Source organism: Lutra lutra, chromosome 18 (genome assembly GCF_902655055.1).
Source record: "Lutra lutra chromosome 18, mLutLut1.2, whole genome shotgun sequence".
Lineage (NCBI taxonomy): Eukaryota > Metazoa > Chordata > Mammalia > Carnivora > Mustelidae > Lutra > Lutra lutra.
In genome coordinates this window covers 13,780,132-13,802,817 of record NC_062295.1, presented here as the reverse complement: position 1 = coordinate 13,802,817, position 22,686 = coordinate 13,780,132, and the positions used below count along the sequence as shown (strand labels likewise).

At 44.3% G+C, this 22,686-nt stretch overlaps 1 long non-coding RNA gene across 4 annotated transcripts in view; it reads left to right on the top strand.

Moving 5' to 3' along the window:
- The window catches only part of LOC125090476 (uncharacterized), a 365,554-nt gene that overhangs the window by 252,909 nt on the left and 89,959 nt on the right, over positions 1–22,686 (top strand). The window contains exon 5 of one of the 4 annotated variants that reach the window (XR_007124347.1): positions 7,462–7,522. The exons of the other annotated variants lie outside the window; for them this stretch is intronic. This is a non-coding gene — a long non-coding RNA (uncharacterized LOC125090476). The remainder of the gene's footprint in view (positions 1–7,461; positions 7,523–22,686) is intronic. 4 annotated transcript variants of the gene reach the window in all.

Below are 22,686 nucleotides of genomic sequence, written 5' to 3'. Positions count from 1 at the left end.
GAGGTGAAGGGTGTGTGAATGATGTGGTTTGAAGTATTGGGGTTCGGAGCTGACAGCCAAGAAAGAATTCTTCAGGTGTCTTCAGTGCAAAAAGGTGCTTTTATTAAAGCAGGGGGACAGGACCTGTGGGCAGAAAGAGCTGCCCCAGGGTCATGAAGAGTGGCTGATCCCATACTTTCAAGTTGGAAGGAGGTTAGGGACAGCACAAGCCCTAAGGTATTTTGGAAGCAAGGTTTCCAGGACCTTGAGGGGGCTAGCTGTTGTTAGGAAAAGGTCATTTAAGACTGTCTAATAAATCGTGAGTCATGAGACCCTTCAGATGTGTATTGGTGGGTCATGTGCTTGGGGATGATTGCCAGTATGTATCTTGGGGAGTAGAGGTAAAGGAAGTCTTCCAAGGAATTTTTATACGTTAAAGTGGGCTTACAGGATTGGGGCTGGGGATGGAGAGTGGTGGGGATTGGGCTAAGACTGCCTCTTGCCCTTAGCAAAGCATGAACGCTGAGGCAGCTGGCTGATTCCTAGAGGAAAGGTCACTCTGTTTCAAGGACTTGACAGTGGGCTATAAGTAGTTTAATTTATTTTTTTTCTCTTGCCTCTGTTTCCCACATCATTAATTAAACTTCCTCTGGCAAGTTTCACAATACGTATGTGTATTGAATCTTGCTATATACCTTCAACTTGCACTTTTGTGTCAAGTTCATCTCAAAAAAACTGGAGAAAAAATTCTCGTTCTGTGGACCGACATATATTATTAATAGCAAAAAATATGATGCAAACAACAGCAGTGACGACTTCTGGAAGTTTCAGTAGCGATGTGAACCAGTCCACTTTTGACATTATGTCCTTGAATCTTCATCATGGGCCTGGAGGTTACATACAGTTCTTATCCCTATTTCCAAGATGGGGAAACAAAGGCCAGGGGACATTAAGTCATTTGCCCTAAGAAAGTCAGTAAAAGGCAGAGCCTGGCCTCAACCCAGGTCTGTCCTTAACCAAAACTCACATCCAGATTTGTTGCGATGTGCTGGATCCCTACCCTTGAGCTTTTTCTCTTGTATTTTAAGAAACACGAGTCTTCAATTCTCATCACGGGCCAGTTCTGCTGTTACATTGTGCTCCTCCTTTTTATAATGTAACCCTGGGAATACTTCTCTGTTGGTTTTCCCAGACTCTTTGGGCAAGCCATTTTAGCTTCTTTCTGTTCATAATCTCTTGGGAGAAGGGCTGATGTATTTGTAAAATTAGGAGCAAAAACCCGTCATTGTCTACGGAGAATACCTGCCCCAGTGCATGCTGGGTTGAGCATTTTATAATATTCAAACTTCAATCATTGCATTCCCTAAATGATAGCTTTCTCCGACCTAAGGGGAAACCTTACCTTTTTGTCTGCTGCAAATATACATGGTAAAAAAAAAAAAAAAAAAAAAAAAAAAAAGGACAAAGGCCAAGAGGCGTATTAAAATGTGAGAAAAGCCTTTTCTAGGACAGTAGAATAAGGGTGATAATTTTAGAAATTGCCAAATAGGGTAAATGGGCGCCTTCCTTCTTTTCCTTACCATTTTCCTTTCATCATCGGCTTAAGTCAGATTCCTGGTATAGAACTCAACATGACACAGGTTGAAAGAAACAGGTTGAAAGAAATAGAAACAAACACACAGTTCAAAAGAACTGGAGAGGATTCGGTTGACTTCTGCAGTTTAAATTTCTATCCAAAGATTAATTTGTTCGCACCTCATTCCTATCTTCCCAGATCTCTGTTTACTTATGTATGAGGGGGAAAAAAACCACAAACACAAAAACAAACCATGTTCAGCTAGGTTGAGTCTAGCAATTAGTTAAATGACTCTGACATCCATTATTGAAAAAGCTCGATTCTACCTGGAGTTGGGGTTTATTCGATCATTTTCTGCTCGACTGCTGGCTCCTAATTCTCATACTGGTATGTGAACGTCAATCACAGATGGAAATAGACAGGGGAACTCCGGGACCCAGGACGATGGTGGCCACCAATCATGTGCCTAGAGGGATGGTCATTAAAAAATATAGGCTAAAGGGATTTAAATGCTTTCTGGATGGGAAACACTGATGCTTTGGGTCTGCTCCGTTTGGGCACGTAAAAGAGAAAAGAGGAAGAAACAAAACAAATGAAGGAGAGGGACCCCCCCCCCGGGGATCGAGAGTATCATGCCTGCTGACAGATGCAGAGAACAGACCTAACATCTGTGAAAGGGAAGTCGAGCACTTAGGAACAAGGTGGTAGGAAATTAAAGCACCAAGAGCCGGTTAAGCTGCTCAAGGAAAATAGGCCAGGGAACTGATTGCGTTTCTCTCCATCAGGAGACAGCCGCACCTCAGAGGAAAGGTAGAATCCACCAGGCTTCCTTTACTCCCCTTTTCTTCCAGCTCCCCCTGGCATTGATTTGGCCTTAAAGCATTGGGAGGAGGCCCCACCAAGCCTGGCAACATTGTCCTGCGGTGAAAATGAGCACTTAACATGTAAACCGTTCTCCCAAATGCATGGGCTCAAGGCAAATGGGTTTAGAAGAATTTCACCCACTGTTCTCTGTAGCGGTTACTCAGTGGGGTATGTCTGGGACCAAGGAGGCTAGGGGCTTTGCTTTGTTTGATTTTTATTTTATTTTTCAGATAAGCCAACTGAAGTTTAACAAACAGCCACTTAGCAAATTCCTGGGTGATCTGGATGAGTTTCAATCTCCGTAAGCCTCCGCTTGTTTTGCTGTAAAGTGGGGATGAGGACAAGGCTATTGATGACATAACACTTAGTCTGAGGATTAAGTGGGACAATGCATGTCAAATGCACTACACACACACACACACACACACACACATATTTAAGATTTTATTTAGTTATTTGACAGAGAGCAAGAGAGCACAAGTAGGCAGAGCAGCAGGCAGAGGGAGAGGGAGAAGCAGGCTTTCCACTGAGCAGGGAGCCCAATGTGGGGCTCAATCTCAGGACCCTGGGATCATGACCTGAGCTGAAGGCAGACACTTAACCTACTGAGCCACCCAGGCACCCCAAAATGCACTATATTTAATGTAGATTTACCAAGTACCTTGTCTGTCCCAGATAATGGTCTAGGTGCTAATGCTGCTTCTTGCCCTGGGCTGACAAACATCACCAACAGTGGCAGAGACCGACCTTTATGCAGTACTTACTGTGTGCTGAGGCCCAGTGCTCGCTTCTCTTTTGCTCACATACCTCATTCTATTAGACAGCAGACCTCAGAGGCAGGTACTTATCCATCACGTACATAAGGCAACGGAGGTTTCAGGAGAGAAATCAAGTAACTTGCCCAAGGTCACACATCCACTGGGGGGCTGAGTTAGGATTCATTCACTTGTTCTTTCAACGAATACTTACTGATACTCTTCGGCTTAGAGGCAGGAAATGCAACAGGAACCAAAAGGGCGAGCTCTCTGTCCTGATGGTCCTTATATTCTAGATGGGGGCAAACAACTCGCGGCACCACAGTGATTTAATCCTGACTGCAACAAGTTTTGGGAAGGAGTCATATGAGGTTGGGATCAGATCTGGTGCAAGGCATCTGACTGCAACTGAGGTCTGCAGGGCAAGTAGAAATCCGAACGAAAAGGCAGATGGGAAGGATGTAATAGGCTGGAGGTTCTGAGATGAGATCACACCCGATCATCTGGGTGGACCCAAAATGCAATTCCTCATAAGAGATAGAAGACACAGAAATGAGAGTCATGGGCAGATGAAGACAGAGAATGAAGTTACGTAGCCAGAGGTCAAGGGACATGGGATCCACCAGAACCTGGGAGACTCAAGAAAGGACTCTCCCTTAAAAAAAAAAGAAAGGATTCTTCCCTACAGCCTTGAGAGTGAGCTCAGGCCTGCTGACACTTTGATTTAGACTTCTGGCTTGGAAAACTGTGGCAGAATAAATTTCTGTTATTTTAAGCCACCAAGTTCAAGTTTGTGGTAATTTTTTACATTACTCTAGCAACCGAGACACCTTGTCAACTTAGAAGAGTGAGATGATCAGCTTTTCATGTTCACGGTATACTCTCTCCTCATGCCTGTCCCTCCAGCCTGTTCCCAAACAGTGCCGCCTGCAGCTGCCCCCTCCCCTCCTTTGCCAGCTCGGCTGACAGCCCTGAGGCCTGACAGATGTGTTTTCTCTCTAAAAAGGTTTTTGACATCATTTCCTAGGATGAATCTTTTTTCTTGACCGAAGGCTTTTGATTGGCCCTTGGCAACTTGTAAGTCTGAAAGACATTGAGCGTGCGTGTGTCTGTGTGTGTGTGCGTGTATGTCTTGCAGCTATAAAAATGTCATCTTCAATTATCTCTCTTCTTTTTTTTTTAAGGTTGTATTTATTAGAGAGAGAGAGAATGCTCAGGGGGAGGAGCAGAGGAAGACAAGCGGACTCTGCTCTGAACACAGAGCTGATGTGGGGCTTGATCTTGCGACCCTGAAATCATGACCTGAGCTGAAAAACCAAGAGTCAGGCTCTTAACTGACTGAGCCACCCAGGTTCCCCTTCAATTATATCTCTTGCCCACCCTAATTCTCAGCCCTCTTTTGGTAGGCAGGAAGTAAAGATGGTTGCTTTGAGTGATAGAGAGAGAAGCTAGTGAGCTTCTGGCAGTGAACCTTGAATGACCTCCCCCAACCACGCACAGAGAAATCCACTCAGCCTCAGAGCTGAGGAACACCAAGTTGTCAAACATGCCCAGGACAATAGGGTGCCGTCTTCGTGGTTTTCTTTTGGGAAGGACAGCAGCATTTTCAGACCTAGAGGACTTTGAATTTAAAATGGGCACCTGATAAAGTTTGTTGAATGACTGGCAGCCTGAATGAATGAATGAAGGAAGGAAGGAGTGAACGTCTATGAGAAAGTACCAGACTGCAGTGTGCCATTAGCGAAGTATCTTGTTCCAGTTTGTACTGAGAATGGGGGGGTTGGTGTACATAGGGCTTGACTGGATAAAGAAGAAAAGGGAAAACGGAGAGAGATATAGGGAGTTGTGGGAAATCTGCAGGTTCAAGTTAGGGGACCTGATTTTAAGCTTCACTGTCCCTCTGTCTGCCTTAGAATATCGTGGTGGGTGGTAAAGCATTTTGCAGTGGTGGTCAAACATGAGTCTTTCCCAGGCACTGGATTCGCTGTAAAAACTCAGATTTTAGGTCCCCACCCACAGAGTGTCTGACTCAGTAGTTCTGGGTTGGAGCCTGAGAGCTGGCAGTGTTTGCCTTTTCCCATGTGATGGTGACAGCGCTGGTGCTGGGACACTTTGAGAATCCCTGGCAGAGTGGCTTAGAATAAGACTTAGAGCTCTGGGTTCAAGCCACTTGAGTTTAGGCTTCCCAGAAAACAAATAAACAAACAAACAAACAAACAAAAAACAAAAAACAGGGTACTCACTTACATGTGAATTTCTTGTAAATAACAAATACCTTTAAACTATGGTTATGAGCCCTACAAGAGGCATCCTGTGTTTTTATATGTTGCATCTGGGCATGCCTATTGGGTTAAACTCCCAGCATGGCTACTCTGGAGCTGTTATCGGAGCTGGGTTCTTGGGCCCAAAAACGACAGAAACGAGGCCAGACCCCAAAATCAGAGGCACAGGCAAGGCCATACTGGAGCTACAGCCAGAGCTGAGAGAAGACGCATCGGGGACAAGGCGGAGTCCCCGGCTCACATGGAGAAATTTCCTGCTCAGGATCCCATTCCCTGTCAATATGCTAATGAGGGAAAGGGGGAGAAAAAAAACACCTTCTTCCTGATTGGTTGGTAGAGCCTCGTCCTGATTGGTTGGAAGGACCTCGTCCTGATTGGTCAATATTGGCAGGCTACTCAGGCAGCTCATTGGTGCTTTTCGGAGCCCAGGTCCACGGGTTTAAGTCCAGCTTGTGCGCGGGGCTGAGTCCTGGCTGCATGCGGCTTCCACTCTGCAGGAGATGCCGTTGTACGCTCACAGCCAACAGAAAGCGCTCCAGGTGCACAGTATTTTTCTCTTGGGGCTTATTCCCAGGGACCCTAACTGATGCAGAGCCATGTTATTTAAGGCAAGTCATTTAAGGTCTTTGAGCTCCCGTGTCTCCATCCACAGAGTGGAAATGGTGAGAATGCCACCTGTCTCCTGAAGTGCTTAAGACAATGAAAAGATCATGTTGAGGACCTGCCGCAGGGCCTTGCCCGTAGCAAGCGCTCAGTAAATGTCAGTTAATGTTCATCATTAACTTCGGGTGAGTAACTTTTTTGGAGGAAAAAACAGTAATCAGAAAGTGCTTTGTGAAGGGATTCTGTTTCAGCCCTCTAAATTTAGACTAGGAAGTGTTCCAGTGGGGCCCCCCAGGGCTGGCTCAGTCTTTAGAGCATGCGACTCTTGATCTGTGGGCTGTGAGTTCGAGCCCTACACTGGGTGTAGAGATTACTTAAACTAGGAAATACTTATCTTCCTAGAGAAGGTCTTTTTTTTTTTTTTTTTTTGCTGCCTCCCTCCCATTTCATTAGTAGGAGATTATAAAAAATAGATTGGCAGATTACACGCAAAGCACTCCTTCACACGACTCCTACCCTGGCTCAGGGCAGGATTTGGCTGTCCTCTTTTTGTGTGGTGCCTGGGTGTTCAATTTCTGAGAGCCAGCAAAAGGCAGGCCTCCAGGGGTGAGGCTAGTATCTGCCCCTAGGAGATAGATCAGCCCCTTTCATCCTGCTGCTTGCTGCGTATATGGAGAGAGAGAGAATTGTACTTTTTTACGTAAAATCAGTTTGAGTGTGTTTTAATCCCTTGGAATTCAACTTATGTCCATCTGATTAAAAACCACTGTCTTGGCGTACCTGGTGGCTCAGCAGGTTAGGCGTCTGATTCTTGATTTCTGCACTACTCATGATCTCAGGATGGTGAGATCGAGCCCCCGTCAGGCTCCACGCTCAGCACGGAGATTCATAATCTCCCTTTCTCTCTCGAATGAATGTATGAATGGAAAACCAAAAAGAACCCCAAAACCAAAAAACAAACAAAAAACCCCAAACCCTATTTACTGTCTTAGTATCACCAAATTGCACCGTTGAGAGGTGTCACAGATATTACCTGTTCTGGTGCCCTCCAAATTCTTGTGACCACGCCCCATGCCCCATTGCACATGTAAATGTGTGTAGACTGATATATGTTGTACATGTACATATATATCGAAAGTTAGGAAAATGTTGCTATCCTGATTTCCCCTGAACTGCATGGAATCTTGGCACATTTTGGAAGCTGGAGAGCTGGTAAGGATCAGCCTGAAAACCCTCATTGTTAAGCTGAGCGATGTGGACTGAAATGTCTGGACATTTCTTTGGCTCTTGGTAAAATGAAGTTGACTAGATCAGTATTTTTTCAGCCTGTAGGTTGTGACCTATAAGTGGGTCATGAAATCAATTTAAAAGGTCTTGACCAGTATTTTTTTTTTTTTTACAGAAATAGAATACAAAACAACAGAATTGAAATCATCAGAGGGTATTACATGTACACAGGAAAGGTAAGCATCGTTTTGTGAAACTTTCAATGCATGTGTATATTGTGGAGGGAAAACGATGCATGGATTGGGGGAGGACACTGCCTCACAAGCTGGGGAGCCCTGTTCCCAGGCAAGAGCAAGTTTTAGAACATTAGAAGCAGCAGGAACAGGGGATGATTGGCTAAGAGACCAGGGATTTTCTTGTGAGCCTAGCAGGGCATCTCTAGGATAAAGGTGAGCTAGCTAAAGGTGACATGGAGGTCCGTGAGTGGTATATGTTAGCTTTCCTAGACAGTGAGTGTGGGCTTAGGTTTAGATTTGTGATGTGGGTGGGGCCACTGGGGCAGCCTCTATCTTGTGGGTTCTAGTTTATAGAATTCCCTTTATCAGTAGTTACGATAAATGTAAACCTATGTGCATTTACAGGTGTAATGGGTCAAGGAACATGGTCAAAAGAATTTGGAAGTCATCAGAATACTTAATATCTACGACCCCTTCCAAGTTTGCAATTTAGAGTTGCTAAGACAGTGGTTTTAAACCAGGGGCAGTTCTGTTCTCCCAGGGAGATTTGCAAGCGTTGAGACATTTTTGGTTGTAATGACTTCCGGAGGAAAGGGTATGTGCTGTTAACATCTCACATGGAGAGACCAGGGATGCTGCTAACCATTGCACAAGGCACAGGACAGCTCCCACAATAGCCCCAGGTATCAGTGGTTGAGAAACCCCGTTCTAAGAGTACGTATGGAAAGAACCAGTTACCAGTAGTAGCATTACTACTATTTGCTAGCATTGACTAAGCACGGACTATATGCAGACACTCTTCTGAGTACTAACATTAATGAGCTCTTTTAATACCCACAGCATGGGTATTATGAAATTATTATATTAAAATAATGTTCTCGTCCCCATTTACAGGTGAGGAAATTGAATAGGGAGATTAAGGGCTGCCCAGGGTTAAATAGTCTATAGACTGGGGATTCCCATGCAGGGATTCTGGTTTCAGATTCTTCTCTTCTTTACTTAGAGAAAATACAAGTTAAAATCAGAAATGAGGGGGCGCCTGGGTGGATCAGTGGTGTAAGCCTCTGCCTTCGGCTCAGGTCATGGTCTCAGGGTCCTGGGATTGAGCCCCGCATCGGGCTCTCTGCTCAGCCGGGAGCCTGCTTCCCCCTCTCTCTCTGCCTACTTGTGACCTCTCTCTCTCTCTCTCTCTCTGACAAATAAATAAATAAAATCTTAAAAAAAAAAAAGAAATGAGAATGCTACTGCATACTTATTAGAAATGCTAAAATTAAAAAGACTGTCTGTTCCAAGTGTTGGCGAGGATGAGAACAAACTGTCATGAACTATTGGTGGGAATGTACAATGGTACAGCCCTTCTGGAATGCAGTTGGCAGTTTCTTAAACACTTAAATGTATACTGTAGCAGGCAGCGTGCTGCCCCCGACCCTGAGACATCCATGTGCTAACCTTGGAGATAAGATTAAATTAAGAATCTTGAGATGGGGACATGATCCTGGATTGTCTCGGTGGCCCAGTGTAATTATAAGGGTCCTTCTAAAAGGGAGACAGGAGGGCCAGAGAGAGATATTTAAAGATGCCACCATGATGGTTTCAAAGAGGAGGAAGGGCCACTTGCCAAGGGATGTAGTTGACTTCTAAAGCTGGAAAAGACAAGAGAATGATTCTTCCCAGGACCTCCAGAAAGAATGCAGGCTTGCCAGCGTTGTCGTCTGAGCCCCGTAAAACGCATTGTGGACTTCTGGCCTCTTGTAAGATAATAACTTTCGGTTGTTTTAAAGCCTCTACGTTTGTGGTCCTTTCTTAGAGCAGCAATAGCAAACGAATTCCTACCCCTATAGATGGTCCCGTCATTCTAGTTCCAGATTTTTACCCAAGAGAAAAGAGAACATGTACATGTGAACACAAAACATTAAGTCTCGTGGGCTATGGTGAGGGCTGTGAAATGTGTAAGCCTGACGAATCGCAGACCTGTACCCCTGGGGCAAATAATACATTATAGGTCAACAAAAAAAATTTTTTTTAAAAGTTAACCCTCTTTAAATCTGTAAGAGTTGCGTCTCCCTCTTTGATTTTTGCCATTTATAACAAATATGTATTGAGAGCCCACCATACTCCCAAGGCTACTTTTGTTTTTTTTTTTTTTTTTAAGATTTTTATTTATTTATCTGAGAGAGAATGAGTGAGAGAGAGCATGAGAGGGGAGAAGGTCAGAGGGAAAAGCAGACTCCCCAAAGGAGCTGGGAGCCCGATGCGGGACTCGATCCTGGAAGTCTGGGATCATGACCTGAGCCAAAGGCAGTTGCTCAACCAACTGAGCCACCCAGGTGCCCCCAAGGCTACTTTTTAGAGATGTACAGGAAATAACACATGTTTATCTTTCTTTATGCGGAATGTGGACCTGGGTGCTCATAGGTCTAAGAGATTCGCTACTGGCTTTTAGTTTAAACAAGCTTGGTTCTTCCGTACAATCTTCATTTGATCGTGTGGAAATCCCTTTTAGGGGAATGTGATACTAAGAACCCTACTTAGAAACCCAGGGTGGTTGGTTTATGGTAGCTCAGGGTAGTATGCGTGTGTATGTATGTAGTATGTAAACATCTGGGTGTTTTGTTTTGTTTTGTTGCCCTCCTAGAATCCTTCAACTTCTTTAGGCAAAGACACCTCAATTTTCATCTGGGGCATCATTTCCCCTCGGTTTCTAGATCACGTGGTTGGGCTGTGGCTGTGCCTGACTGACCTCACACCATGATTATGAGGCAGCCACATGTCCTGGACGTGGCTTGTCAGGAGAACTCCTTGGTTCTGGGTTTCCAGGTGAACACAAAATCTGAGTAAAGGGAATTAGATTATCTTCAAGGATGTTAACTCAATGCTAGGGGAATAGGTTGGCTGGGAGTTATTCCCAAGGGACGTAGATGATACCTTTCTCATTGGGGACATTTCTGGTGACACCCAGGAAAAGTGTGGCAATGTAATAATGACTTTGTTCGTCGATCTGATCAGTGCATAGCCACTGGCAATGAATTGGGATTGGTTTCTAGCTCTCTGTAGGTCCCCTGCTTAGCCTTCCTTCCAAGCTCTTGAATCTGACTCTGCTTTACGTAATCTATGCACCTCCTTCTTTCATTCCTTACAGTCCTGTCATAAAGATCTCTCTGCCTTACTACATCCAGACCACTGTTCAAGCCAGGCTCAGTTTTCCCTTCTCCACCAAGAGTTCGCTGACTCCTCCCACCTCCTTCATCCTCTCGGTCAGATTGCAATATAAGACAAAATCCCACAAACAGCTCTTCTGTTTCTTACATGCTACTCTCATCTCTCTAACCACAGTTCAGGAACTTTGAGGTCAGATGTGCCTCTCATGTATACAAGATCCTGGCAACCCTTGGATAAATATTTACTGTTTACTGAAGGTTCGAGATAAGGTCCCTTTCTTCACAGAGGTTGCAATATAGTGGCTGGGAAAAGATAATAAACAAGGACACGTTATGGGATGATGAAAATCAAACAAGATAATGGGATAATGAGTGTGATATTGTGATTTATAATGAGAAATAGCTATTTGGTCTTGTCCTGTTTTTGGCACAGAGTTCCTAAAACCCTAGGAATTTCCCCAGTGATGACAGCAGCAAAGGGGACTTTTGTTATGTTAATGAGGCACAGAAAGATGGGGGCTGGTTGCCAGTGGAACCAGCCTTGTTGAATTGGAGGGTTGGAACTTTCAGTCCCACTCCCCTGGCCCCTGGGGATGGAAGAGTGGTTGGAGGCTGAATCAGTCACTAGTGACAGCCAATGATTTAATCAATGTGCAGGAGTAATGAAGCTCCCATAAAACCCCAAAAGGATGGTTGAGGTTCAATGAGCTTCCAAGTTGGTCAACATGTAGAGATCTGGGGAGTGTGGTGCACTCTGAGAAGGTACGGATGCTCTTGCCATACCTCTCCCTTTGTATCTCTTCATCCAGCTCTTGATTTGTATCTTTTAATATTTTTTGTAATAAAGTGGTCATCTAGGGAGTGATCAGGTTTCCTGAGTTCTGTGAGCCCATCTAGCAAATTAATCGAACCCAAGGAAGGGGTCATGGGAACCTCTAATTGGTAGCCGGTAGAGCAGAAGAACAGGTAACAATCTGGGTGTGTGATTCGCCTCTGAAATGTGGGGTGGGGGGAAGTCTTGTGGGACCGAGCCCTTAACCTGTGGAATCTGACACTATCTCCAGGGAGGTAGTGTTAGAATTCTGTTGAATTCTGGAACACCAAGCTGGTGTCAAGTTTGATCAAACTTGACACCAGCTTGGTGTTCCAGAATCTTTGAGGCAATAAGTATGTGTTGTTTTGAGGCACTGAGTTCTGGGTGATTTCTTAAGCAGCAGCAGATGATTAATAGAACCAAACCGGCACAATCATCTATGGTTCAGTACGAGTTTACCTTTCTCTGCCGATGCATGGGCAGATACCATTGGATTTAGGCCAGTATTCTTCCTAGACTAAACAGGTTTCCCCAGGTTTTCCAACTGGATTGTAATTGTCTAGTTAGTGGATTCTTTGTATTACTAGCATGGAAGCTCTACAGGGACATTCGCATGTTTTGTTTCTTGCCTGACTGACTCCCAGTACCTAGGGTATCCTCCTCCTCACTGCAATTAACATGCATACAGCAAGCACTTACTAGGGGCTTAATGTAGCACGTGTTGTCTGTTCACTAACGGTCTTTACCTTCGTTACAACCCTATGAGAAAAGTTTTATGTCCACATTTTGTAGATGCAGCACTGTGCAGAAAAGGGACACATTGCCTAAAGTGATAGGGCAAGGAAGTAGAGGAGGCAGGATTTGAACCCAGGCCATCTAGCTTCAGGGTTCTTAAGAAACATCTGTTTTGGGGCGCCTGGGTGGCTCAGTGGGTTAAGCCTCTGCCTTCGGCTTGGGTCATGATCTCGGGGTCCTGGGATGGAGCCCTGCATGGGGCTCTCTGCTCAGCGGGGAGCCTGCTTCCTCCTCTCTCTTTCTTTGCCTGCCTCTCTGCCTGCTTGTGATCTCTGTCAAATAAGTAAATAAAATCTTAAAAAAAAAAAAAAGAAACATCTGTGTTTAAGTACGTGAGATGGTGAAACCATGTGTCACTTCTGATTGCTGACCCTGGGAGCTGGGTGCCTCTTTGTTACTCTGCTTTTTCACTAGTGTGGTATTTTTTTCTTTTAAAGAATTTATGTATTTATTTGACAGAGAGAGAGAACGTAAGCACACAAAAAGGGGGAGCAGCAGGAGAGGGAGAGGGAGTAGCAGGCTCTCCACTGAGCAGGGAGCCCGATGTGGGGCGATGTGGGGCTCAATCCTGGGACCCTGGGGTCATGACGTGAGCCGAAGGCAGATGCCTAATGACTGGGCCATTCAGGCCCTCCTCACCGGTGTTTATTACCCCTTGAATAGTATTTATTGTCAACATCTTACAATGTAATTTTGTCGGACTGCTTATACGTATTCTAGAAGCAACCTCATGCGCTTTTCATCTCCCTTCTCATTCTGCTAAGCCCTTCACAGAAGGCTATGATTTTTCTCTATCTTCTGGAGTCATTTGGTATTTAAAGATGCTCTCTCCACCAGGCATGTCCGCGTGCGAGTGGCAAGCAAAGCCTGGCAGAGGCAGAATTTTGAACAATTAATCAGTTTAGGGAATCATGTAATAAGAAACTTCTCTTGAAATAAATCAGAAAGTCCCATAGCAAAGTCTCAAAGCTCATCATTTCATCTGAGACTCCCAAGGGGCCTCTCTGACTCTGGGTTACCACACCCAGACATTTCAAACCCAGGCTCTCATCACTTGTCTACTTGCTGAGGCCCAGACCTCTTTGGAATAGATAATGTGGCTTCATTCCACTTCTGTGTGAATGTGCCTGGAAAAGGATGACTATGTTTCTTTTTAAAAAGTGTTGGCATTTTTTTTTCCAGTGGCTTAATTTGGGTTGTGATGTTAAAGAGAAGCATGGAACAAAACTTTCAATAAAAAAATTTGACTCACTCTCCATAATGTCATCCCGGCTTGGTTTGGCCTTGATGAATTCAGCACTTTAAAGGGTATGTCAACACAATAAATTTTATGCCCTCAATAAAACTTGTGAGTGAGCTCAGTGAGAAATTCCAAGGTCTGGGAAGGCAATTAACGTTTGAAATATATATTGAGTTGTTTACTGCGACATTTTATATGGCCACAGACCTGTACGTGGGATGTCAGGATGTCACGAGGGAAGAATTTCCCTAGGAAATGCAAGGTTTGCTTTTCAAATAACATTGACTTGTCCGATGGCTCCCTGAATACAGAGGAATGTAAGAAGGGGCTACCAGTGAAAATCCACTTCCCTCTGCATGTCACGCAGTTGTCCTTGTTTTCTGTTTCTGCGGGCAGTAATCCCCTGAAAGGTATTCATTGTCAACATCTTAGCCACTTGATTTCACTGGACCATTTGTATCATTGTTTGTCGTAGTCCTGTAGGGACTAAGAGAAATTCCTTAATTTCTTAATTAGGGAATGTCTTCATTCCTTAATTAAGGAACATTCCTTAATGTTCTCTTAATTGATCTGATTTGGGTTCAAGCCCTAGTCCTACCTCTTAGTCAGTGTGTGACCTTGTATGGGTCATAGTACCTCTGTGGACATCATAGTCTTTTTTTTTTTTTTTTAATCTCCACACCCCATATGGGACTTGAACTCACAACCCTGAGATTCCAAGTTGCATGCTCTTCAAACTGAGCCACTCAGGCACCCCTAGAAAATCACTATTTTTTGTGTAGCATTGCACTCACGGGCTCTTTCTGAGAATGGCGCCAGCACACAGGATGTGAGAAGATCCCAGAATGAAAGCTGTATATATTCATCAGTTGTGTCCGTGCTGCGTGACCACCTCAGAATCTCATTGCTTTGCAACAGTATTAATTAATTAATTACATATTCTTTTATTACATGCATTTACTTGTTTATTGTTTTGCTTGCTGGTCTGTGGGTTGGCTGTAGTAGCAGTGTTTCAGGTTCTGAGCTTGGGTTTACTCTGTGTGCACCAACCTGAAACCCCCTTTCATGGATGGGTGTGGGACGGGTGATCAGAAACACAGTCAGGGATGCCTCTTAAGTCTTAGGCTCTAAACTCGTATACAGTCACATTTGCCCACGTTACATTCATCAAAGCCAGTCACATTCTTGGGCCCAGCCATCAGTGGGGCCGGAGAGAGTACTCCATTGACAGTGATCCATGTCAGGAAAGAAGATAATCAGCTACCATATAATATTTGCATAAGTAAAACGAATAAAGAACCTGAGGTCATTCTATAAACAAAAGGCATCTAAGAAGTATAGAGTTTTCTCTCTTTTAAAGGACTTACTTATTTGAGAGAGGAAAGGTGGGTGTACACTCCAGTAGGGGGCGGATCAGGAAGAAAGAATCTTTTTTTTTTTTTTTTTTTTAAGATTTTATTTATTTACTTGGGGAAAGAGCGCTAGGGAGAAGCAGGCTCCTGCTGAGCAGGGAGCCCGGTGCGGGGCTCGATCCCAGGACTCTGGGATCATGATGCTTAGCTGACTGAGCCACCCAGGCACCCCAGAAGGAAAGAATCTTAAGCAGATTCCCTGCTGAGCACAGAGTCCCACGCAGGGCACCATCTCATGACCCATGAGATCATAACTTGAGCTGAAACCAAGAGTCAGATGCTTAACCGACTGAGTCACCCAGGTGCCCCTAGTTTCCTCTCTCTTATATTTAAACCTCAAATACGTTGAGTTGATTTTCTACAATTTAAAATGAGGGTTAAGTTCTTTCTTTTTATCGCCTTTCATGAAAGCATACATTCTGGTGCCTTCTGTGACTCGTTTCTTCCCTTTCAGTGGGTCCTACTTACTATTCAGGGTCTCCAACAACTCACTGACCCACTGGGAAAGGTTTTTTATCAGTTCATCTTTAAATGTCCCTGACCAGTCAAGATAGGGAAAGAGTTAAGGGTTGACTCATCTGTTCAAATCAAATGATGCTTTGGTGGGCATGAGACCAGGATGCAGGAAGACGTCCAGGCTCTGCCACTGAATTTGGACAAGTCAGTGATCTCGGGGTGTGATCTATGGGAGAAGAAGCTGGGGAAGCTGCAGGGAAAATCATTTAATGATGCTCGCCATCCTCAGTAAGCTTCAGTGCGGAAGTCATTGTCTAAATAAGCATTCCTTTCCAACCACAGTCTAGCCATTTTGCCTAAAAGTTGGCAGATGTGACTTGCCCCAGGGCATGAACATCTCAAGGAAAATGTTTTAAATGTAGTGTTTAAAAAATCTATAACAATTATGCAGGGTTTTTTAAAGTTCATATAATAATTCCACTGCTTTTGCTCATTAAATATTTGTTTTTCTCATTGTTGATCCAGTAATTTCACTTCTAAGGAAATAATCAGAGACGAGGAGCGAGGTTTATGCACAGAAATGTTCATTGTGGCACTTCAAAAAAATTAAAGTGAAAAATTGGACAGAACCTAAATGTCCAATAATAAAGGACTGATTGGGTAAATTATTATAAATCTACATAATGGACTATAATGCAGATGTTAAAATAATGTTTTAAACAATTTTAATGACTTGAGAACATTCCCCTGGTATAATATTAGAGGAAATAATGTAAAGTAAGAGAACCAGAATAGTGTATAACCATCAATTCCTTAAATTGCACATAATGAGATTATAAGGAAATTCAGAAAAAGGTGAATAGTGGTTATCTCAGGATTGTGAGATTGTGAGTACTTTGCATTCCCTTCTTTATATTTTTCTGTATTTTCTGGTTCTGACAACAAACAATTACATTTTATTTTTTCCATTATATTAAAGTAATATATGTACATAATTTAAAAAATTCTAACAAAGTCTATAGTGAAATGGATCAAGTCTAGCTCACCACAATAATGTTTGTTCTTTTTCAGCTATTTCTTTAGTGTATTCTCCCATATGCCTGTATACTATGTTTATACCTCTATTACTAGAATCAGGGGTTTCATAAATTCCCTGTTGGCTTCTGGTTATAATTGGCTGGTTATAATGGCTTCTGGTTATTTGGCTCTCTTTAATCAACTTCCCCACCTTCTCTTCCCACCCATCATTTTCTCAATTGACCATGGTTCATTGTAATTATATCAAAATACTTGGTTAAATCAGCAGCAGTGTTTATATTATTATAACAAAGTAAATTATTGCTCTTGGCCAAATTATATTTGGTTTCCCATATTTGTGATTCTTCTCTTCTGAATCCCCCAACTACTCTGTCAGTACTGGTCAATAATTTTCCAAATGTACAGATATAGCCCCAAATATTCTATGGATTCTGTTCTTTTTCGCTGATATCTCCCTGAACACCCCTGCTGGATGGTTTGCTCTTGAAGTCTGTAGCTCGGTGTTGTTCCGGGACTTACTTTCACTGGTCTGCCATGTTGATTTCCTTAGAGTCTGCTTCCTTTTCTTTGTTTACTCCTTCCTTTTGGTGGAACATATCCATCCAGCGGCTTCACGAGAAAGAATGCATGAGAGGTAAATATTTTGGGTCTTTCTGTGTCTAAAAATGTCTTTTCTCATAGACTCCCATTTGATCGATGGTTTAGCTGGGTATAGAAATTTCCCTTAGACATTTTGAGAACTTTCCTAGCAATCACGGCTGCTGTTCAGAAGCACTGAGCTTTTGGGTCCTGTGCCATTGGGACGCAGTGGGACAGAGATGAACAGAAAGAGCCTGGGTCAGTAGGATAGCTGCAAGAAAATGCAGAAGAAGAAACATAGAAAGTCCGAGAATCACAGAAGTCAAATTCCAATTGATTGTTAAGGATGAAACAGCCAAGCAAGGGTGGCTTATGAAGTCAAGAAAATGTAGCTCAGAGAGTCAGCTCAGGCATGCCACAGTGTTCTTGCAGCCTGGGTTCAGAGTTCAGGGTGTCAGAAAAGCAGGAAGTTCCAGTAAACAGCGCAGCTGCTGTGAGCTCTGATCCAAGGACGGGTTCTGGGCTCAGATGTATGCTCCTTGCTGGATTTGGGTTTATCCTGTGCGGACCACTTCCAGAGGGATGTTGGAGGCCTTCTGTGAAGCTACTTCTGATGGAGAGACACAGAGCTCCTGGGACCCAAACAGAGCCTCCGAAGTTGATTCGATTAAAGTATTACAAAAGCATTATTCATACCGCACTCTCTCCAACAACCTCTCCTTGAATTCCAGTTGTTGGAAAACAGCAGTGGCTTTGGAAGTAGGGGTTCCTGCAGTCTCCAGATCTGCTCATGCTTTTCCACCAGTGTCTGTAGGGCATCAAGTCAGGATTGCTGGTGGCAAGGGTCATACACACCCAGAAATCACCGTTGTGATCTCCACTTAAACAGCGATGCCCCTGGGACCTGTCCAGCTGGCCTTATTCTCCTGGAGGCATTTGGGAGAGACAGACTTAAAAATCCGTGTGGGTCTGAAGTCACATGTGGTTTTCATACTGAAAGTGATTTTGGTGGAAAGGAAACAACTTAAAACTTCCTGATGTTCTTTATTGTCTTCAAACAACCTAAACCAGACATGCCAGAAATAAGAAGCCCTCCATCTCCCCTTTAAAACACTGACCTTCTTTCAGATTAGTTTCCCTGGAAGTTTGAACAAGGAATCAATGGGAAAAGAAAATGATTTGAGATTACAGGTGAATGGTGGGAAGTTTTTCAAAGTGTTTTACCGTCTTGCAAGAGTGGATATGCTTGACTAGAGTTAGGAGCTGTCTGGCAGGGAGGATTTCAAGCTCAAGAACTCAGCACTTGTGTCTTTCTAGGGTTTGATCTGCTCCAACACATATATTTTTTGCCAAGGTCACTGCTACCCTTTAGAAGGTGATGAGAGGATACCGTGCTCAAGGTAGACTTGCAAATAAGTTACCAGCCCATGGAGAAGAATTTTTTTTCAGTAACCAGCCCCAGCTTCTTTTGAAGATAAACCCAGGTGCCAAGGTGCAACAAAGCAGCGTTCCTTTGTTTCCTTAATGTGATACCTAGTTGTAGTGAGGGACTGTGGGAACACACATTGTCATTCTGTGGACTCCCTGTTACCTGTCAAGTTATTGAGAAAGTCCTCCAGGATTCCTAAGATGGTAGAAACTTACTAGTGAGAGAACAAAGCTAAAAGAAGAGAGAAGAAAATGTTGCCATTAGTACTCCTACCCATACTGCTACTATTAATGGCTATTAGAATTATTCCTACTGCTCCGGCTACGTTGTTGCTATGACTGCTGCGGCTTCTGCTGCCCCTAGCAGCTGCCTTCTGGTTTTAGCATATTGGGGTTTAGAGATACAACGTAACTTTATACTCCCTGAAGCCTGCCAACCGAAGGCATATGGACTCCATGTTACAGGCATATGGATTCCATGTTACATATGGACGTCTTGAAGCTCAAAGCGATTAAGGCAAATTGTCCAAAATCACCCAGAGTGAGAGGCAGAACTAGGTTGGAAGCCAGGACTCTTTGATTAACCAGGATCCCCTACTGAAACACACACACACGCACACACACATGCTCGCACACACGCACACACACGCAGTAGCAGGAGATTCATCTGTCTGATGACTGTAGTTCCCACCCAAGAAGGTAGGAACAGTAGGAGGTGTCATAGGGACATGCTTCCAAGGAAATCCTTCTCTTCAACGCTTCCCAGCGGGGTCTCTCTCCCTCTCTCTTTCTACCTCTCTCACACTCACACTCAGAAACGCACCAAGGATATCTTTGATGGAACACACAGTTTCGCTTAGCTGACCTATTTTATTTTAAAAGGCAAATGAGCTAATGCCCTAGATTTCCAGGAAGACTGACACATCTCCATTTCTCTCTCTGCTCACTGTTCTTCTTCCAAACCCCAAACTCATTTGAGGCAGGGGCTTCTGTCTGCCTTCCCCTTCCTCCTTCCCCATCCTGGGCTCCGCATGTAAACACAATACATTTACTGCCAAATGGAGCCCACAGAAGGGAAGGCTGTTAAATATTCCATTTGATAACCGTCCCAATTGAGTGCCTGCTAATAATAATCGCTGATCCTTACTGTGCTGTCACCGTGAACTCTTCCCACACCTAACGTCCGCTCATTGTCACCGGAGTTCTCGGAGATGGTACCGCTCCGTCCGCCTCCAGAGGGCAGACTGTGAATGCGTGCAGGCTGAGTGACTTGCCCCCAGGGGTCACTCAGCTTTAAGTAGCAGAATTGGGACTGCCTTATATTGTGCAAAAGAATAATCATAATTTGGTGTGAATAGTTTTGCATCTGTAGGGGAGAGAATTTTTAGATAGATAAGACCCAAATCCTAGCCTCAGAACTGCTTAAAACCCAGTTAGGGTGAAAGATGGGATATAAGGAAACAAAACTTGACCCGAGGAGAAGGGTGGGCAGGGAGGTGTGGGGTATGAGTAAGAAAACTGGCTGAATATGGGCTGAATCCTGTGCTTGGCCCTGACTTGGATAGTGGTTCATAGTGCCAAGAGGCCACTGGGCTGAATCTGGTCTAGGGGCAGCAACGGGCAAGAGGGTCCCCTGACCACAGAAATGTTCCTGCTGCAGACAGTTTTAAAGAAGCCAGTCCCATGCCTCACTGTGAGAGCTGCCTTTCTTCTGTCTGACAGAGAGGTTTCCTGTGCCCCTTCAGCAAAGAAGTCAAGGGCAATAGCCCTTTGTCCCAACATGGAGGCCTCAGGAAGAGGCAGTCCTCAGGCTCTCCTGGAGGTCCACTGAGTTATTTCAAATGACTCCTGTCCTGTGCTTGCTTTTTTTTTTTTTTTTAAGCCACTTTATTGAGGTGTGATAGCTCTGGAGGTCTACTGTACAGCATAGACATTCCAAAACATTTGCAATGAGGACAAAAATTTGCTAGAGGGTAGAACTTTTGTGCTAAAGGGTCTTGCCATAAAAGAAAAAAAAAAGTCCCAACAGATAAATAAATGAAAATAAAAGAGGCAGGAAGAGACCTTAAGAGGTGACAAGTTTTTGCTTTGCTTTTGAGGTTTGAATAAGAGCTAGTTATGTCAAGAGGGGAGGTTGCATCTGGTGGAAGAAACAGAAAGAACAACTCTGTCTCCCATTATTTTCCCCCACAGAGGGCAAGGTACCTTCTTCTTCCCCTCTCCTTGCCTCGCAACCTCTCCCTCTGCCTTATCCCCTCTGCCTGTCCCCTGTTTCAATCCTCTTTGAGGGAATGGGATGCTAACTGGATCCACCAGAGCTGAAGATCCTGTTTACTAAGAGGTGGGGCACTGTCTTTAAAAGCTCAGCATGGAATTAGGTCAGACCAGGCTCTTTCTTGCAGGTGGGGAAGTGGGGACTCCAAACCCGTGCAGCGAGCTCCAGCCTTCAGCTTTATCAGAGCTCTGCGCTGAGGTCACCAGTCCCGACCATGGATAAAATGGTGCTTTGTGCTCATCTGCCAGCCTTCCATTTGCAATCCCCGTGGGAACGTTCTTGGTGGTGAAGCCCTGTGCTGAGCTGGCCAAAATACTGTCCACATTGCATTAAAATCTAACTTTGGTGTTGAGTGCTACGTCCTTATTCCTGTGTTTTCACTCCTCTGATAGTCTCCTCCTCCTGCGGGTTATCATGTTATCATTCCCTTTTCCGGGCGGGTCCAAATCCCACCGAGCCTTCAAGGTTCAGCTCATCTGCCATTTCTTCTTTTTTTCTGATTCCCTCTAGTTAAATAAATAAATAAACAAATAATAAATAATATATTAGAAAGTCATCTCTTCTTACCTGCACATTTTAATGGCAATTCTGTAGCTTTCTGTGTTCCTGTCATCTCCTTGACTGGTTCGTGAGTTTCTTGAGACTACACTATGTGTATCTGATTCACGTACATGTGTCCAGTGCTTAGCAAACTGCTGGATAGTAAGTAAGTAATTCAGCAAACAAAAACTGGGGGGATGCCCCTTGTGTTCACATGCTGCTTCAGGTTCTGGGAATACACTGACAAGATTCCCACCTGGAGAAACATACACTCTAGTGGGTGAGGCAGACCTAAGTAAAAGAATCACAGAGTTGAATCTAAGCCAGCTCTGGACATACCCAAGCCTTTGACAGCATGTGCTAGGGGAGCTGATCTCCCTGGAAAGGCCAGTGAAGGATCGGGATGCTGTGGTGTGTAGGGAGAGCGGCCCTAACCAGGTGAAGGTTCCAGGTAGAGGAAACCTTGTGCAAAAGTAGAGGGGCAGTTAGTACAGTATGTTGGGGGAAGTGTGTCCAGAGCAGGGCATGTTATGGCCAGAGAGAGAGGAAGGAAATTGACGAGTAGGTAGGGAGTTGTATTTGTGGTCACGGTAAAGAGTTGGTATTTATCCTGTGATCATGGGCTGGACACAACATCAGCGGCTCTCTGAACATCCACAGATCCCTGAGGGTTGAGAGTTTGGTCCCTAAACTGCACCCATTGTCCTTACCACGTGTGTGCTGGGGAAGATGGTGTGGATTACGTTTTTCACATCTCTCTGTGATGCTGAGGAAAATGTAATAAACAGAAAACTCAGAGATGATGCCTTTTTTCTTGGCTTGCTTTGAGGGGGAGAGAGGAAACACAGTCTAGACCTGGAATATCTATTAATTTCCATAAACAAATGAAAAGGAATTTAATTGGGCCAGGACATCCTTGCTGCGGTGCCCAAATTCGGGATAATGTAGACTGTCTTTGCCAGCTGGATCCCTGCCCACGTGCACAGGGTGTTCTGTCTGGCAGAGAAGGGAACTCACATATGGGGCCCTGTCGTGGGCCAAGCCCTCCACGCCTCCCGTCTAGATTGTGTAGGAACATCTCTTGATCTCATTTCCAATCTGGTACTGATGGACAGGAGGAGGCTGAAGCAAGAAGGGTAGAATCCAGGATGACTTGTTTAATGAGGTGAATGCTAATGTCACAGACCCAGGAAGAAGAGATTTCGGGGAGAAGTTGATGGACTCAAGTTTTGGCTTGTTTGGTTTGAGAGTCTGAAGGCCATGTGGTTGGACACCCAGGAAGGAGCTGGAAATATGGCCTTCCCTTAAGAACAGTGAGGACTCATGATACTGAGGCAACACCTTCTGGGCAGCCTTCTTCTTTTGGAATCTATGCCGTCTCCCCTCCCCTCCAGTGTCTTTCAGCAACACCTGTCAAGTGGCTCCAACT